General features: G+C 48.7%; 1 long non-coding RNA gene across 1 annotated transcript in view; it reads left to right on the top strand.

Annotated features, from left to right (window-relative positions):
* Window positions 1–15,735, top strand: part of LOC142291363 (uncharacterized) — a 42,058-nt gene extending 26,323 nt beyond the window's left edge. Inside the window, exon 3 of the long non-coding RNA XR_012750463.1 lies at window positions 15,138–15,735. This is a non-coding gene — a long non-coding RNA (uncharacterized LOC142291363). The remainder of the gene's footprint in view (window positions 1–15,137) is intronic.
* Window positions 15,736–20,746: the final 5,011 nt, after the last annotated feature.

Below are 20,746 nucleotides of genomic sequence, written 5' to 3'. Positions count from 1 at the left end.
AGCACCTTCTTCCACATGTTTGGTGTGTCTCCCAGGTGGCTTCTGGCAAACTTGAAACGACACTTTTTATGGCTATCTTTGAGAAATGGCTTTCTTCTTGCCACTCTTCCATAAAGGACAGATTTGTGCAGTGTACGACTGATTGTTGTCCTATGGACAGACTCTCCCACCTCAGCTGTAGATCAGTTCATCCAGAGTGATCATGGACCTCTTGGCTGCATCTCTGATCAGTCTTCTCCTTATTTGAGTTGAAAGTTTGGATGGACGGCCGGGTCTTGGTAGATTTGCAGTGGTATTATACTCCTTCCATTTCAATATAATCGCTTGCACAGTGCTCCTTGGGATGTTTAAAGTTTTGGAAATCTTTTTGTAACCAAATCCGGCTTTAAACTTCTCCACAACAGTATCACGGACCTGCCTGTTGTGTTCCTTGGTCTTCATGATGCTCTCTGATTTAAACAGAACACTGAGACTATCACAGAGCAGGTGCATTTAAATGGAGACTGGATTACACACAGTTGGATTATATTTATCATCATCAGTTATTTAGGACATCATTGGAACATTCAGAGATCCTCATTGAACTTCTGGAGTCAGTTTGCTGCACTGAAAGGGGACGAATAATATTGTACGCCCCCGGCCAGAAAATTGATAGCTCAGTACTGGATTTCTGATCAAACCCCTACAATTGCAGAATATACAAATAAAATTAATTGGTTGGTAAATTTGGAGAAAAGGGTGCTTTACACGCTGCGACATTGCTACTGATATATCGTCGGGGTCACGTCGTTAGTGACGCACATCCGGTGCCGGTAGCAACATTGCAGCGTGTGACACCAAGGAGCGACGATCAATGATCGCAAATCGTTTAAAAACGGTGATCGTTGCCACGTTGCTCCTTTCCTTAATATCGCTGCTGTTACAGGTACGATGTTCTTCGTCGTTCCTGCGGCATCACACATCGCTATGTGTGACACCACAGGAACGACGAACATCTCCTTACCTGCGTCCACCGGCAATGCGGAAGGAAGGAGGTGGGCGGGATGTTACGTCCCGCTCATCTCCGCCCCTCCACTTCTATTGGCCGGCCGCTTAGTGACGCTGCAGTGACGTTGCTATGACACCGAATGCACCTCCCCCTTGCGGGAGGGATTGTTCGGCGGGCACAGCGACGTCGCTGATAAGGTATGTGTGTGTGACGCTGCCGTAGCGATAATGTTCGCTACGGCAGTGAGCAGCAAATGTCGCACGAACGACGGGGGTGGGTGCTATCGCGCTCGACATCGCTAGCAATTGCTAGTGATGTCGCAGCGTGTAAAGCACCCTAAAGACATATATCGTAAAATGAACTGTGTTCTTAAATTTGAAAAAATATGGGCACAGTGGATTGATGGTTTGGGGCCAGCCTCGAGAGAGCTGGCTAGATTTCGTTTGGGTTTATTTTAATAAAGAGCTATTGAAGAGGTGCAAAGTCTGAACTTAATGGGATTCACTGTGTAAGAGACTGGTGTGGTGAACAGCATGGAAACTGTAGTTACTAAACTTATAGCAAAAATCTATCTTAATTCAAACTTGTAAGTTGTTACTTTATCTTGGATAGTATCTCACTAGCGGTATTTACTGTACAGAGCTGCACTATTTGACATTTAATATGTTTTTATTTCCTTTCCTCTCCTTATGAAAATGTCTCTTGGGGGTTTGTAAGTTGGGGGGTGGGTTGGGGGTGGGAAAGAGGCAAGTTTGCCTCCAACATGGTTTTGTCTGTATATTGAAAATCTTAATAAAAACATTCTAGTTAAAAAAATAAGAATTACTGCAAGGGAACTAAGGGGTGCTTTACACGCTGTGACATCGCTAGCGATTGCTAGCGATGTCGAGAGCGATAGCACCCGCCCCCGTCGCTCGTGCGACATTTGCTGCTCGCTGCCGTAGCGAACATTATCGCTACGGCAGCATCACACACACACATACCTGGTCAGCGACGTCGCTCTGACCGCCGAACAATCCCTCCCTCAAGGGGGAGGGGCGTTCGGCGTCATAGCGATGTCACTGCGGCGTCACTAAGCGGCCAGCCAATAGAAGCAGAGGGGCGGAGATGAGCGGGAAGCAACATCCCGCCCACCTCTTTCCTTCCGCATTGACGGCGGAGGCAGGTAAGGAGATGTTCGCCGCTCCCGCGGTGTCACACATAGCGATGCGTGATGCCACAGGAACGACGAACAACATCATACTGTGGCTGCAGCGATATTAAGGAAATGAACGACGTGTCAACGATCACCGTTTTGGAACGATTTTGCGATCGTTGATCGTCGCTCATTAGTGTTACACGGTGTCTGTGGAACCTGAGGAGAGCGATCGGTAAGTTATAGCCACTGCCCCCTTTCAGCTGCTGCTGTCACTGCATCCGATCCGCCGCCGCCACTGCCCCCTTTCAGCCGCCGTCGTCACTGCATCCGATCCGCCACCGCCGCCACTGCCCCCTTTCAGCCGCCGTCACTGCATCCGATCCGCCGCATCCGATCCGCCGCCACTGCCCCCTTTCAGCCGCCGTCGTCACTGCATCCGATCCGCCACCGCCGCCACTGCCCCCTTTCAGCCGCCGTCACTGCATCCGATCCGCCGCATCCGATCCACCGCCGCCACTGCCCCCTTTCAGCCGCTGCCACTATTCCCCCTCCCCCCACCCATTACTACAGGATGGGGACATTACTATAGAATAGGGACAAGGCTGGGACATTACTAAAGGATGGTGACTTTACAAGGATGGGCACAATACTATTGGATGGGGACATTACTATAGAATGGGGACATTACTATAGGATGGGGACTAGGATGGGGCACAGTACTACAGGATAGGGACATTGCTACAAGGGGACAAGGATGGGAAACATTACTATAGGATAGGGATAAGGCTGGGGACATTACTATAGGATGGGGACATTACTATAGGATGGGGACAAGGATAGGCACATTACTATTGGATGGGGACATTACTACAGGATGGGGACAAGGCTCGGGACATTACTATAGGATAGGGGCATTACTATAGGATGGGGACATTACTATAGGATGTGGACATTACTATAGGATGGGGGCCATTACAATAGGATGGGGACAAGGTTGGCACATTACTATAGGATAGGGACAAGGATCAGTACATTACTGTAGGATGGGGACTAGGATGGGGCACAATACTACAAGGGGACAAGGATGGGCACATTACAACAACATTACTAAAAGATGTTGGCCAAAATTCCTATATAGTGCTAATTGTAACATTATTAGTTACAAGAAAGGGATAAAATGTAAAAAAAAACAACTCAAAAAAGAGAATTTTGTTACTTACCGTAAATTCTTTTTCTTATAGTTCCGTATTGGGAGACCCAGACCATGGGTGTTTAGCTTCTGCCTCCGGAGGACACACAAAGTACTACACTTAAAAGTGTAGCTCCTCCCTCTGAGCTTATACACCCCCTGGTAGCCAGTCCTAGCCAGTTTAGTGCAAAAGCTGAAGGAGAATAGCCACCCACAAGTAGAACCGAGTAAGAACCGGAACAACCGGAGACTCTGTCCACGACAACAGCCGGTGATAACACACGGAACAAGAAAATTGCCAACAGGCAACAGGGAGGGAGCTGGGTCTCCCAATACGGAACTATAAGAAAAAGAATTTACGGTAAGTAACAAAATTCTCTTTTTCTTTAACGTTCCTTTGGGAGACCCAGACCATGGGACGTTCCAAAGCTGTCCCTGGGTGGGAATAAACAGAAAAAACTAAGAAGTAGGCGGAGCCTAACTTCACAAGTGGGCGACAGCCGCCTGAAGGATGCGTCTGCCCAAGCTCGCATCTGCCGAAGCATGAGCATGCACTTGGTAGTGCTTCGAAAAGGTATGCAGGCTAGTCCAAGTGGCAGCCTGACAGACTTGTTGAGCCGTAGCCTGGTGCCTAAAAGCCCAAGAGGCACCGACAGCTCAGGTCGAGTGTGCTTTGATCCCCGGCGGGGGAGGAACCTGAGTACTCTGGTAGGCGTCCGAAATGGTCGATCTAATCCAACGGGCCAAGGTCGGCTTAGAAGCAGGGAGACCCTTGCGCCGCCCTGTGGTTAGCACAAAAAGAGAGGTGCACCGCCTAAGCGCAGCGGTGCGAGACACATAGATCCGGAGAGCACGCACCAGATCTAGAGTATGCAGCGCTTTCTCAAAGCGATGAACAGGGGCCGGACAGAAGGAAGGCAAGGAAATATCCTGGTTAAGGTGGAAGGGAGAGACCACCTTAAGAAGAAAGTCCGGGGTCGGACGGAGAACTACCTTGTCTTGGTGAAAAACCAAAAAAGGTGACTCCGAGGAGAGCGCAGCCAAATCAGAGACTCTCCTGAGAGAAGTTATGGCAACTAGAAAGGCCACCTTTTGAGAAAGACGATACAAAGAAACCTCCCTAAGGGGCTCGAAAGGGGGTTTCTGCAATACCGTGAGGACCAAGTTAAGGTCCCAGGGATCCAAGGGCCGCCGATAAGGTGGAATGATGTGAGACGCACCTTGCATGAAGGTGCGGACCTGAGCCAGGCGGGCGAGACGCCGCTGGAACAGCACTGATAGAGCTGAGACTTGTCCCTTGAGAGAGTTGAGGGACAGTCCTAGCTGCAGACCGGACTGTAAAAAAGACAGAAGGGTCGGCAATGAGAATGGCCAAGGAGAATGGCCGGAAGAGCGACACCAGGACAGGAAAATTTTCCAAGTCCTGTGATAGATCTTGACGGAGGAAGACTTACGGGCCCGAGTCATAGTGGAGATGACTTCAGGAGGAATACCAGAAGCCGTCAAAATCCAGGACTCAAGAGCCACGCCGTCAATTTGAGTGCCGCAGAATTCGGGCGGAAAAACGGACCTTGCGAGAGCAGGTCTGGACAGTCCGGAAGATGCCACGGCATCTCCACGGACAGTTGGAGCAGGTCCGGATACCAAGCTCGCCTGGGCCAGTCCGGTGCAATGAGGATGACTCGACGGCCCTCCATTCTGATCTTGCGCAGGACTCTGGGCAAGAGAGCTAGAGGGGGAACACGTAGGACAGACGAAACTGGGACCAGTCTTGAACCAGAGCGTCCGCGGCGAAGGCCTGAGGATCATGGGAGCGAGCCACGTAAACCGGAACCTTGTTGTTGTGACGGGATGCCATTAGGTCCACGTCCGGATTGCCCCACTTGCGGCAGATTGACTGAAACACTGCCGGGTGCAGGGACCACTCGCCACCGTCCACAGATTGACGGCTGAGATAATCTGCCTCCCAGTTTTCTATGCCAGGGATGTGGACTGCGGATATGGTGGACTTGGAGTCCTCCGCCCATTGAAGAATGCGTTGGACCTCCAACATTGCCAGGCGGCTGCGTGTCCCGCATTGGTGATTGATGTAGGCAACCGCTGTCACGTTGTCTGACTGGACTCGAATGTGCCTGCCCGCCAACAGGTGGTGAAAGGCTAGGAGAGCTAGAAGCACAGCTCTGGTTTCCAGCACATTGATTGAAAGGGCTGACTCGGACGGAGTCCAAGTGCCCTGTGCTCTGTGGTGGAGATGTACCGCTCCCCAGCCGGATAGGCTGGCATCCGTGGTGAGAATCACCCAGGACGGAGTCAGGAAGGAGCGCCCTTGGGACAGGGAGAGGGGTCGAAGCCACCACTTAAGAGAGCTCCTGGTCCGTGGCGACAGAGCCACTAACCTCTGTAAGGAGGAAGGCCGCTTGTCCCAACAGCATAGAATGTCCAGCTGCAGAGGACGCAGATGGAACTGGGCAAAGGGAACCGCCTCCATGGAGGCCACCATTTGACCCAGCACCTGCATCAGACGCCTGAGGGTATAACGGCGGGGCCTCAAGAGAGAGCGCACCGCCAACCGGAGTGGCAGCTGTTTGTCTAAGGGCAACTTCACAAGTGCCGGCAAAGTCTCAAACTGCATCCCTAGGTACGTGAGACTCTGGGTCGGAGTCAGAGTGGATTTGGGAAGATTGACAATCCACCCGAATTGGGCTAGGGTGGCGAGAGTGAGCGAAACACTCCGCTGACAGTCTGCGCTGGATGTACCCTTGACCAGAAGGTCGTCCAGATAAGGAAGCACTGCTAACCCCTGGAGGTGCAGGACCGCAATCACTGCCGCCATGACCTTGGTGACTGGCTAGGACTGGCTACCAGGGGGTGTATAAGCTCAGAGGGAGGAGCTACACTTTTAAGTGTAGTACTTTGTGTGTCCTCCGGAGGCAGAAGCTAAACACCCAAGGTCTGGGTCTCCCAAAGGAACGATAAAGAAATAAGGCATGACATTTTTTTTTACCATCAAAATTATTATTTTTTTTTATATTTAAACAAAGAATGTGCACATTTGTTATAATAAACTAGTGGAAAATGTTCAAAATCAGTGATCCAATAAGGTGTGTAAAAAAATATATATGGTACCAATAAAAAGTCACTTTGTCCTGCAAAGAATGCGGCCCCCCAAATTATTTTTTCTCCTCTGTGCGGCCCATACACCCAGCCGAGTTTGAGACCCCTGTGTTATACTGTGAACACTAATGGGATTCACTAGGAGAATATGTCAGTGGCGGCACATGTTAAGAACTGGGGAGATTAGGGTGCTGGTTTATACTTACCTTAGTGGGCTACATGTGCTGCAGTAATTATTCCTCTATATTTTAGAACCACGTGCACACCTTGATTATTTGGTGAGTTTTTTACTTCAGTATTTATAGCCAGAATCTGGAGTTTAACAATCAGAGGAAAAGTATAATAGAAACATGGGCACCACTTCTACATTTTTTATCTACTCCTGCTTTTGGCTTACAAATACTGAGATAAAATAATGACCAAATACTCACTGTTTGCATGTGGAATCACAGTTGTGACGTGTGTAATTCTGCTAAAAATGCAGAAAAATTAAATTGTACAATTTCACAGATTCATCACAGAATGGCGCTTATTGACTTTTAACCCCTTTCCGACATTTGACGTACGTTTATTTCATGATTGGGGACGGGCTCCACAAAATGACGTAAATATACGTTTTGGTGATCATGCGGGCACAGTGACGGTGCCTGCACGATCGCCACTGGGAGCTTGGTGTGCCTGTCACAGCCAGGGATGGTGCCCGCGCCGCCCTCTCTGTTTATTCCCCTAAATGCTGCAATGAATAGCGATCACAGCATTTAGGAGGCTGGGAGAGTGTGTGTGCTCCTTCTCCCACCTGATTGAGACCCCAATGACATGATCACGGGGTTGTGATCATTTCCATGGCAACTTGAGATCGTCACGACGACCTCCAAGTCAGCCATTAACGGCAGCCCTGTTAGACCATGCCAGGAGCATGGTTTAAGATGCTCCTATCAGTGCAGAACTGACAGGTAAAATGTATTGCAATACTTATGACTTGTAATATATTATGTACGCAAAAAAACCCAAAACAAAACAAAACTGCATCTCCAGATAGAACATAGCAAGTGTGAACACGTGCCAGCTACTATAACTCTGTAGACTGTGAGCCCTCGCGGGCAGTGTCCTCTCTTCTCCTGTACATTCTTGTATTGTTCATGATAATTGCACTTTAATTATGTATACACCGTTTCACATGTAAACCGCCATGGAAAAAATGGCGCTATAATAATAAATAACTATATGAAACATAAGGAAAATGTTATGCTTGCAAGGCAAGCAATGGATTAGCGGACCCACTGGGCCACAACACACAGAAAACCCAGAGGGGCTGGAGTACGGAACAACACCTGGTTTTCCCCAGAGCTTCTATTGCGCTACAGGTGTGAGACCGGGTGCCACTTAGGAAGACTGATACTGCGATGGCTGGCTGGCCCCAGGAGTATGGGCACAGACCATATCTTAAGACAGAATCAGCAGCAGCTGCCGGTGTCATGAATTTGGCCGGGATGTATGGATGAATGTGGTAGCAGAGGCCGATGAGGATACTTATGGTAGCAGGTTCCATGGTAGGTGGCCAGCGTGGATTCTTGCAGCAACAGATATCGTGGTAGCAGAATCAACAGCAGAACACAGCACAATGACGACAACAGCACATTAGAACCTGAGAACTAGCAACGTTAGGAACTCATTGCCCAGGCATCTACCTAAAGGAGAAGGTGCCTTAAGTACCAGAAACCTCTCAGCTGGACTGAGAGGCACTTCTGGGTCAGGGCGTGATGGCCTATGGGTGTGGCCACGATCAAACTCTACTGGCATGAACCGAGGACGGAGCAGCCACCGCAGGATGGCCGGGCAGGTGAGAGAACTGACATCCCTGCCGGGGGATGGGGGAAGGACAGCGTGGGGATGCCAGTATGGGCGTTACACAAAATAATACAGCAGCACTCTATAAGTGCTAAGATATATGCAAATGTAGAATACATGAAATTTAAAATGCATAAATGCTATATAGAATATACTTTAGAAAAATGAAGGTACTTGACACACAAATTGGCCAATTCATGTGTGCCCATCAACCACGGCAAGTTAACCTTTCTTTGACGTACTGGCAGACACAGACAGAAATGGGACACTGTGCAAGAACTATATATGGGCCCTTTGCAGCCCAAGAGCTCATCAAAATGCATAATTCCATCTGCTTTGGAGGTAGAAATGGGCCCCCTAACCTCTTAGGCCCCTGTGCAGCCGCACATTCTTCACCAATGATATGTCTGCCTCTGCTTTGATGGTACCCTATCCTATTTCATTTCGCTCCTTAACTAAAGGTCTACAAATATATGGGCAGGTAGGATCTGACATTAATAAAAAACACCCTGGGGCTGATGGGAGGAGAACACAGTCAGGAATATATGTCAGTATATATTGGAGGTACATATAGCCTCCTATTCTAACTGTGATTCAGACAAAATTCCTAACAGAATATTTACTGTAATGAGGCAGAGGGAGTCACTTTGAACTCTTGTATAGCCTGTGGTCCAATGGTGTCCATCCTTTTACGCATCTATTTTAGGTGTGCACAAAAGTGCATTTGACACCATGGGTGTTTTCCAGAGACTAAATCGTCACTACACCCGTAGAGAGGTTTAATTTCCAATATGTGGTCACTTGAGGGGGTTTCTACTTTTCTGTCACTTAGGGGCTCCACAAAGGGAGTCCGCAAACTATTGTAGGAAAATCTCAGCGCCAAAAATAAAATGGCGCTCCTTCCCTCCCGAGCCCTGTGGTGTGTCCAAACAGTACTGTACAGTCATATGTGGGGTATTGCCACATTCAGGAGAAATTGGGTAATACATTATGGGGCCGATTTTACCTATTCTCCTTGTGAAAATTACAAATCTGGGGTTAAAACAACATTTTAGTGGTGAAAATGTCATTATTTTTTCTTCAACACCCAATAGTATAACATTTTGTGACAAACCTGTGGTGTCACTATGCTCACTTTACAGCTAGATGAATTCATTGAGGGGTACAGTTTGTAAAATGGGGTCACTTATGGGGGTCCTGCTGCTCTGGCACCTCAGGGGCTGTGCCAATGTGACATGGCACCTGCACACAATTCCCACTATGGCGCTCCTTCTCTTCAGAGCATGAATTTTCCATTAATTCCATCCACTTTTCTTTCACTGTAAAACGCAGTGAAAATACGCTGCGTCCAGAACACGAGTAACACTGACCGTGGGAACATAGCCGAGCCCTTCTGACTGCCTAACAAAAAATGCTTAGTTTTTTTTTTTTTTAAATAATAAATGCTGATGATATAAAGTAGACATGTGGGAAATGGAATCTAGAATCAAAAGTGGCCTGGTCATGAAACAGGCTGGGGGTGAGGGGGTTAATAGGGTCCCCCAGCTCTGTGTCCCACAGGCTGCAATGGAAACTGCACCAGTGACTATAGCGCCAGGGGAGGCAGCATCTCACTCTGCTGTAGGGGGCGCTGCAGGGCACACAGGACATGTGGACTGTGGTAGGGGGTCACAGAACAGGCAGTACTCAGCTGTGGCCTCAAAACTACAAATCCCAGCATGCTGTGCACTATGTGGGCGTATTGGGAAATGTGGTTTCAGACAGTTTGAAGACGCATGCAATAAATTCTCTCCACTAACGTCTGAATCCGCGGGTTTCCATAGAGACGGGATTCTCGTCGCTTTACTCACTGCGTCATAACACTAGAGGCCGCGTGATAGGATGACGATCGGTCTCCAACAGCGGCCATGATAGCGGAGGCAGCGCTCCTCTGGGTTCTATACAAGCGGCGCCAACAACATGGCTCCTCCTGGATTCACCTCTAGTGTAACAGCGCGTTCATGCTGTGACGTGGACTGACAGCTTTCGTGTGTAACGATACTCATCGGTTCCTATACGTGCTGTGCTGCGACCAACGCGGGGGTCTGCGCCTCTACCAGGTGAGGGTTTGAGAGCTCTCCCTTTATCTGCCCCCTTTGGTGGTAAAAATTGGCGGCCACATGAAGAAATACGGTAGAGGGCAGATAACCTGCTGCATGGCAGACACACTGCTACACAGTACGGGGCAGACACACTGCTACACAGTACGGGGCAGACACACTGCTACACAGTACGGGGCAGACACTGCTACACAGTACGGGGCAGACACTGCTACACAGTACGGGGCAGACACACTGCTACACAGTACAGGGCAGACACACTGCTACACAGTACGGGGCAGACACACTGCTACACAGTACGGGGCAGACACTGCTACACAGTACGGGGCAGACACTGCTACACAGTACAGGGCAGACACACTGCTACACAGTACGGGGCAGACACACTGCTACACAGTACGGGGCAGACACACTGCTACACAGTACGGGGCAGACACTGCTACATAGTACGGGGCAGACACACTGCTACACAGTACGGGGCAGAGACGCCGCTACACAGTACGGGGCAGACACTACTACACAGTACAGGGCAGACACACCGCTACACAGTACGGGGCAGACACACCGCTACACAGTACGGGGCAGACACACTGCTACACAGTACGGGGCAGACACACTGCTACACAGTACGGGGCAGACACACTGCTACACAGTACGGGGCAGACACACTGCTACACAGTACGGGGCAGACACTACTACACAGTACAGGGCAGACACACCGCTACACAGTACGGGGCAGACACTGCTACACAGTACGGGGCAGACACTGCTACATAGTACGGGGCAGACACACTGCTACACAGTACGGGGCAGAGACGCCGCTACACAGTACGGGGCAGACACTACTACACAGTACAGGGCAGACACACCGCTACACAGTACGGGGCAGACACACCGCTACACAGTACGGGGCAGACACACTGCTACACAGTACGGGGTAGACACACTGCTACACAGTACGGGGCAGACACGCTGCTACACAGTACGGGGCAGACACGCTGCTACACAGTACGGGGCAGACACGCTGCTACACAGTACGGGGCAGACACGCTGCTACACAGTACGGGGCAGACACGCTGCTACACAGTACGGGGCAGACACTGCTACACAGTACGGGGCAGACACTGCTACATAGTACGGGGCAGACACACTGCTACACAGTACGGGGCAGACACTACTACACAGTACGGGGCAGACACTACTACACAGTACGGGGCAGACACTACTACACAGTACGGGGCAGACACACTGCTACACAGTACGGGGCAGAGACGCCGCTACACAGTACGGGGCAGACACTACTACACAGTACGGGGCAGACACACCGCTACACAGCACGGGGCAGACACGCCGCTACACAGCACGGGGCAGACACGCCGCTACACAGCACGGGGCAGACACGCCGCTACACAGCACGGGGCAGACACGCCGCTACACAGCACGGGGCAGACACGCCGCTACACAGCACGGGGCAGACACGCCGCTACACAGCACGGGGCAGACACGCCGCTACACAGCACGGGGCAGACACGCCGCTACACAGCACGGGGCAGACACGCCCCTACACAGCACGGGGCAGACACGCCCCTACACAGCACGGGGCAGACACGCCGCAACACAGCACGGGGCAGACACGCCGCAACACAGCACGGGGCAGACACGCCGCAACACAGCACGGGGCAGACACGCCGCAACACAGCACGGGGCAGACACGCCGCAACACAGCACGGGGCAGACACGCCGCTACACAGCACGGGGCAGACACGCCGCTACACAGCACGGGGCAGACACGCCGCTACACAGCACGGGGCAGACACGCCGCTACACAGCACGGGGCAGACACGCCGCTACACAGCACGGGGCAGACACGCCGCAACACAGCACGGGGCAGACACGCCGCAACACAGCACGGGGCAGACACGCCGCAACACAGCACGGGGCAGACACGCCGCAACACAGCACGGGGCAGAGACGCCGCTACACAGCACGGGGCAGAGACGCCGCTACACAGCACGGGGCAGAGACGCCGCTACACAGCACGGGGCAGAGACGCCGCTACACAGCACGGGGCAGAGACGCCGCAACACAGCACGGGGCAGAGACGCCGCAACACAGCACGGGGCAGAGACGCCGCAACACAGCACGGGGCAGAGACGCCGCAACACAGCACGGGGCAGAGACGCCGCAACACAGCACGGGGCAGAGACGCCGCTACACAGCACGGGGCAGAGACGCCGCTACACAGCACGGGGCAGAGACGCCGCTACACGATACACAACAGACCACACATGGTACATGCGACAGGCGCCGCTCTTGTTGTAGAGGAATATAAACGACTGTAAGGAATGTCTGGCACTGCCGGTGACCTTACTACATGCTTCTGACTGTGCACATAGCTTTCAGAGTGTGGCTGCTGCAGATTACATAGTGTAACATGGCGGCCATTCATGTATTGTATGATCAGGCTAGGTCCAGAGTGAGGAGCAGCCCCTATCACATATTAAGGGGTATTCCCATCTCTAAGAACCTATCCCAATATGTTCTAGGTGTAATTAAAAGAATATTTGCAAATTCCTCCAATTAAAAATGTGAAAAGCTGTTATTTACCTCATGTGCAGGCATTGCAGTAGCTTTGGTAGCCAAGATTACGGCCCGTCATATAGGGACAGTTAGTTGGTAGTGCTCGTAACCATGGATACCAAAGCTCTTGCCATGCCTGCACATGAGGTGACAGCTTATCAGAAGAACTATACTACATTTCCAATTGGAGGTATTTGCTAATATTCTTCTTATTACACCAGCTACATATTGGGATAGGATCTCTGCGATAGGAAAACCCCTTTATGTCCTAAAGGGGCATGTACAGGCGCTCGGTGCTTCTTGGCAAGGACAGTCATCTAAGTGCACCTTCCCACCTGCTTGTTTTCCCCTCTTTCCCCCTCCTTCTTTGATTGACAGCTCAGACTTCATAGAGCCAAAGAACGGTGGGGACAGATGAAAATCAAGCAGGTGGGAAGGTGTATTTATTTGGCCCATCATGATGCACGGAGCACCTGTTCTTGGTTTGAACAGTAATTCTTTCCCTTATAAGAATTGCTAAAGCACCACTCTAGCGTTATTTTTTATTTTACTGCTGCAGTGGTGCTTCTAATCTTGAGACGTCCCCTGTTCTATACTCGCCCTCCGGCGTCTTCATCTGTTTTCAGTGGCGCTCCTGTCAGTCCCCCTAAAGTTGTGACCTGGCTGCTCCAGTGTTTCAGGGAGTGCACCGTAGGTATATAAGTCTATTAGAGCCTTGTTCTGGCTCTCATAGACTTGTATTGAGCACTTGTCCCGTAACTGCTAACTTCCGATTAGTCAGAAGTTGCAGTCACAAGATGGCATCAGTAAAAGGTGAAGATGATTGGCGAGTATAAGGCTATGTGCTCACGGGAGTTTGTACCTGCGGATATATCCGCAGGTTTCCTGCAGCTGGAATCCGCAGCTATTTTTAGCTGCGGTAGTACAGCGAAATATCTGCGGTAAACCTGCGGGCAGTCGTGCGGCTTACCTGCAGAAGTCCCGGCCTCTATCTCCATAGTGGAGGGCCTGTATGTCCGCAGGTAATTCCACAGGAATAATTGACATGCAGTTATGTGCGGCTGCGGGACATCCACAGCATATTCCGCAGCCGTACATACCGCAGCATGGACACAGCACTCCACATGTCCCACAGGATAACATGGGGAGTGTCTGTACATGCTGAAACCTGCGGATTTATCTGGAAATCCAGAAAATCCTCGGATTTTCCACAGATAAACCTGCAAGTTTAATCTCCTGTGGGCACATAGCCTAAGGGGTACATTGCACGTTGCGACATCGCTATTGCGATATCGTCGGGGTCAAATCGTAAGTGACGCACATCCGGCGCCGGTAACGACGTCGCAACGTGTAAAGCCTAGGAGAGAAGATGAACGAGCGTGAAACAGTCAAAAATCGCTGATCTGTGTCACGCCGGTCCTTTTCACAATGTCGGTGCGTCCGCAGGTACGATGCTGTTTTTCGCTCCTTCAGCTCCACACATCGCTGTGTGTAAACCCGCAGGAGCGACAAACATCTCCTTACCTGCGTCCACCGGCTATGCGGAAGGAAGGAGGTGGGCGGGATATTTACATCCCGCTCATCTCCGCCCCTCCGCTTCTATTGGCCGGCCGATTAGTGACGCCGAACGCACCTCCCCCTTGAAGCAGGGATTCTTCGTCAGTCACAGCGACGTCGCAGGGCAGGTAAGTGCATGTGAAGCTGCCGTAGCGATAATGTTCACTACGGCAGCTATCACAAGATATGGCATCTGCGACGGGGGCGGGTGTTATCGTGCTGGACATCGCTATCATCGGCTAGCGATGCCGCAGCGTGCAAAGTACCCCTAAAACCAGGAGCAGGGGACCTAGGTTAAAGGCACTGGGAAATAAACCCTGCAGTGGGTGCCGTAAATAATCCCTGTTGTCAGCAAGCTTCAGCACTCCAGCTATTGTGTAACCACCACCATGCATTCCCTGGCAGCCACAGGCAGACAGCTAAGGGGCATGTTGGTAGTTTCACAACACCTGGAGTGCCACTGGTTACTTAACCCCTTAGTTCCTATGTAAGCTGATTCAAATATTTTACAATTATGCTCTTTGTTATACCGTCTTATTGTGTAATTATTGGCTGTATTTCCCCAGTCATAGTTCTGTATCTGAACATGTGTTTGCAAACATTAATTATTTCTTTCTCTTTTAGGATGCTTCTCTATATCTGGCAATATTTCTACAGCAATTACTTTAGATTTTGGCTGAAATGGTTCCTAAGGCGAATAGATGGAAAATGTGAGCTACAGAGGATTTGTGACGGCTCCAAGGATGGTGCTCGAAGGACACATAGGATAGGTGTAGTCTCTTATGCGGTTTTATTTTGCTACTTTTTAAGTTTTGAGCAAAACTTACATTAGTATCCTAAGCTTTAAGTAGAGAGCTTATACGCACAGCAAAATGAACTAATACCTACACAGTCCTGGCCGAAAGTGTTTGCACCCTTGAAATTGTTACAGAGCATGAAGCACTTCTCCCAGAAAATTATTACAGTTACACACATTTTATTTCCTTTATGTGTATTGGAACAACACGAAAAAAAACTAAAATTGGGCATAATTTCATTCAAAACCCCAAAAATGGACCAGTCTAAATTGTTGTAATACAGATAATAAGCTGCACACTAACATCTATAAAAATATAAACATGAAAAATGGTAAAGCATTACTGCTATAGGGATCCTATGAACAATAAACTACGTACAGTCTCTGAAAGAAGTTCTATCGCTTTTCCATGTTATGTAAATAAAAGCTTATAACCTGACTTTAAATTCATCCATTGGTTTCATAAATTACTCTTTTGAAAGCTGAAACCCTCCCAAATTTGGTTTAGGTTATGAAAATAAAGTTTCTGCAAAGCTGAAATATTGATCATTTAATGAACACAGAAAGGTCAGATTTTGGCAAGACAAAGTTTTGTCACCCACAGAAAGTAATGTGAAATTCAAACAAATAATTAACTTCTAATATAAAGATATGTTTCATTACATTGGTGAATGAAGTTGTGGTGCTATTAGAGCCATATTTAATATTTTGTGTGACTTCCATGAGCTTGAAGGACTGCATCCATGCGGTTCAACAATGATTTATACAGTTTATTGATGAAGTCATCAGGAATAGCAAAGTATGCAGTCTTACATGCCTCCCAGAGTTCATCTAGATTCTTTGGTTTTGTCTTCCAAGCTTCCTCTTTCATCCTATACCAAACATGCTCAATGATGTTCATGTCTGGTGAGTGGGCTGGCCAGTCCTTGAGCACCTTGATCTTTTTTGCCAGGAGGAACTTTGTTGTATAGATGGATGTATGAGATGAAGCACCATCCTGCTGAAGAATTTGACCCCTTTTATGATTGGGAACGTAAGAGGTAGCTAATACTTCTTGATATTTTAGGCTACTGATATTGCCTTCCACCTTGAAAATGTTTCCCACACACCCATACTGAATGTAACCCCAGACAATGATCTTTCCACCACCAAACGTAACTGTTTTCTGAATCCATACGGGCTCCAGTAGGTCTCCTGCAGTATTTGCAGCGGCTGTGGTGTAATTCAACTGAAGATTCATCAGAGAAATCCACCTTCTGACACTTTTCCAGCGTCCATCTGTTTAGCAGGCTGTGGGACTTGGCAAATGCCACACGGTTTTTTAATTGCCTTTTTTTAATGCTGGCTTCTCGGCACTGATTCGACCATGAAGGCCATTTTGATCCCTAGGTACGTGAGACTCTGGGTCGGAGTCAGAGTGGATTTGGGAAGATTGACAATCCACCCGAATTGGGCTAGGGTGGCGAGAGTGAGCGAAACACTCCACTGACAGTCTGGATGTACCCTTGACCAGAAGGTCGTCCAGATAAGGAAGCACTGCTAACCCCTGGAGGTGCAGGACCGCAATCACTGTCGCCATGACCTTGGTGACTGGCTAGGACTGGCTACCAGGGGGTGTATAAGCTCAGAGGGAGGAGCTACACTTTTAAGTGTAGTACTTTGTGTGTCCTCCGGAGGCAGAAGCTAAACACCCATGGTCTGGGTCTCCCAAAGTAACGATAAAGAAATAAGGCATGACATTTTTTTTTACCATCAAAATTATTATTTTTTTATATTTAAACAAAGAATGTGCACATTTGTTATAATAAACTAGTTGAAAATGTTCAAAATCAGTGATCCAAAAAGGTGTGTAAAAAAATATATATGGTACCAATAAAAATGTCACTTTGTCCTTCAAAAGAATGCGGCCCCCCAAATTATTTTTTCTCCTCTGTGCGGCCCATACACCCAGCCGAGTTTGAGACCCCTGTGTTATACTGTGAACACTAATGGGATTCACTAGGAGAATATGTCAGTGGCGGCACATGTTAAGGACTGGGGAGATTAGGGTGCTGGTTTATACTTACCTTAGTGGGCTACATGTGCTGCAGTAATTATTCCTCTATATTTTAGAACCACGTGCACACCTTGATTATTTGGTGAGTTTTTTACTTCAGTATTTATAGCCAGAATCTGGAGTTTAACAATCAGAGGAAAAGTATAATAGAAACATGGGCACCACTTCTACATTTTCTATCTACTCCTGCTTTTGGCTTACAAATACTGAGATAAAATAATGACCAAATACTCACTGTTTGCATGTGGAATCACAGTTGTGACGTGTGTAATTCTGCTAAAAATGCAGAAAAATTAAATTGTACAATTTCACAGATTCATCACAGAATGGCGCTTATTGACTTTTAACCTCTTTCCGACATTTGACGTACGTTTACATCATGATTGGGGACGGGCTCCACAAAATGACGTAAATATACGTTTTGGTGATCATGAGGGCACAGTGACGGTGCCTGCACGATCGCCACTGGGAGCTTGGTGTGCCTGTCACAGCCAGGGATGGTGCCCGCGCCGCCCTCTCTGTTTATCCCCCTAAATGCTGCAATGAATAGCGATCACAGCATTTAGGAGGCTGGGAGAGTGTGTGTGCTCCTTCTCCCACCTGATTGAGACCCCAATGACATGATCACGGGGTTGTGATCATTTCCATGGCAACTTGAGATCGTCACGACGACCTCCAAGTCAGCCATTAACGGCAGCCCTGTTAGACCATGCCAGGAGCATGGTTTAAGATGCTCCTATCAGTGCAGAACTGACAGGTAAAATGTATTGCAATACTTATGACTTGTAATATATTATGTACGCAAAAAAACCCAAAACAAAACAAAACTGCATCTCCAGATAGAACATAGCAAGTGTGAACAGGTGCCAGCTACTATAACTCTGTAGACTGTGAGCCCTCGCGGGCAGTGTCCTCTCTTCTCCTGTACCTTCTTGTATTGTTCATGATAATTGCACTTTAATTATGTATACACCGTTTCACATGTAAACCGCCATGGAATAAATGGCGCTATAATAATAAATAACTATATGAAACATAAGCAAAATGTTATGCTTGCAAGGCAAGCAATGGATTAGCGGACCCACTGGGCCACAACACACAGAAAACCCAGAGGGGCTGGAGTACGGAACAACACCTGGTTTTCCCCAGAGCCTCTATTGCGCTACAGGTGTGAGACCGGGTGCCACTTAGGAAGACTGATACTGCGATGGCTGGCTGGCCCCAGGAGTATGGGCACAGACCATATCTTAAGACAGAATCAGCAGCAGCTGCCGGTGTCATGAATTTGGCCGGGATGTATGGATGAATGTGGTAGCAGAGGCCGATGAGGATACTTATGGTAGCAGGTTCCATGGTAGGTGGCCAGCATGGATTCTTGCAGCAACAGATATCGTGGTAGCAGAATCAACAGCAGAACACAGCACAATGACGACAACAGCACATTAGAACCTGAGAACTAGCAACGTTAGGAACTCATTGCCCAGGCATCTACCTAAAGGGGAAGGTGCCTTAAGTACCAGAAACCTCTCAGCTGGACTGAGAGGCACTTCTGGGTCAGGGCATGATGGCCTATGGGTGTGGCCACGATCAAACTCTACTGGCATGAACCGAGGACGGAGCAGCCACCGCAGGATGGCCGGGCAGGTGAGAGAACTGACATCCCTGCCGGGGGATGGGGGAAGGACCGCGTGGGGATGCCAGTATGGGCGTTACACAAAATAATACAGCAGCACTCTATAAGTGCTAAGATATATGCAAATGTAGAATACATGAAATTTAAAATGCATAAATGCTATATAGAATATACTTTAGAAAAATGAAGGTACTTAACACACAAATTGGCCAATTCATGTGTGCCCATCGACCACGGCAAGTTAACCTTTGTTTGACGCACTGGCAGACACACAGAAATGGGACACTGTGCAAGAACTATATATGGGCCCTTTGCAGCCCAAGAGCTCATCAAAATGCATAATTCCATCTGCTTTGGAGGTAGAAATGGGCCCCCTAACCTCTTGGGCCCCTGTGCAGCCGCACATTCTTCACCAATGATATGTCTGCCTCTGCTTTGATGGGACCCTATCCTATTTCATTTCGCTCCTTAACTAAAGGTCTACAAATATATGGGCAGGTAGGATCTGACATTAATAAAAAACACCCTGGGGCTGATGGGAGGAGAACACAATCAGGAATATATGTCAGTATATATTGGAGGTACATATAGCCTCCTATTCTAACTGTGATTCAGACAAAATTCCTAACAGAATTACTGTAATGAGGCAGAGGGAGTCACTTTGAACTCTTGTATAGCCTGTGGTCCAATGGTGTCCATCCTTTTACGCGTCTATTTTAGGTGTGCACAAAAGTGCATTTGACACCATGGGTGTTTTACAGAGACTAAATCGTCACTACACCCATAGAGAGGTTTAATTTCCAATATGTGGTCACTTGAGGGGGTTTCTACTTTTCTGACACTTAGGGGCTCCGCAAAGGGAGTCCGCAAACTATTGTAGGAAAATCTCAGCGCCAAAAATAAAATGGCGCTCCTTCCCTCCCGGGCCCTGTGGTGTGTCCAAACAGTACTGTACAGTCATATGTGGGGTATTGCCACATTCAGGAGAAATTGGGTAATACATTATGGGGCCGATTTTACCTATTCTCCTTGTGAAAATTACAAATCTGGGGTTAAAACAACATTTTAGTGGTGAAAATGTCATTATTTTTTCTTCAACACCCAATAGTATAACATTTTGTGACAAACCTGTGGTGTCACTATGCTCACTTTACAGCTAGATGAATTCATTGAGGGGTACAGTTTGTAAAATGTGGTCACTTGTGGGGGTCCTGCTGCTCTGGCACCTCAGGGGCTGTGCCAATGTGACATGGCACCTGCACACAATTCCCACTATGGCGCTCCTTCTCTTCAGAGCATGAGTTTTCCATTAATTCCATCCACTTTTCTTGCACTGTAAAACGCAGTGAAAATACGCTGCGTCCAGAACACGAGTAACACTGACCGTGGGAACATAGCCGAGCCCTTCTGACTGCCTAACAAAAAATGCTTCGTTTTTGTTTGTTTTTTTAAATAATAAATGCTGATGATATAAAGTAGACATGTGGGAAATGGAATCTAGAATCAAAAGTGGCCTGGTCATGAAACAGGCTGGGGGTGAGGGGGTTAATAGGGTCCCCCAGCTCTGTGTCCCACAGGCTGCAATGGAAACTGCACCAGTGACTATAGCGCCAGGGGAGGCAGCAGCTCACTCTGCTGTAGGGGGCGCTGCAGGGCACACAGGACATGTGGACTGTGGTAGGGGGTCACAGAACAGGCAGTACTCAGCTGTGGCCTCAAAACTACAAATCCCAGCAGGCTGTGCACTA

The sequence above is a fragment of the Anomaloglossus baeobatrachus genome, chromosome 1, assembly GCF_048569485.1.
Source record: "Anomaloglossus baeobatrachus isolate aAnoBae1 chromosome 1, aAnoBae1.hap1, whole genome shotgun sequence".
NCBI classification, from domain to species: Eukaryota; Metazoa; Chordata; class Amphibia; order Anura; family Aromobatidae; genus Anomaloglossus; species Anomaloglossus baeobatrachus.
The sequence above is the reverse complement of the archived record's forward strand: the minus strand, read 5'-3'. Positions and strand labels throughout refer to the sequence as shown.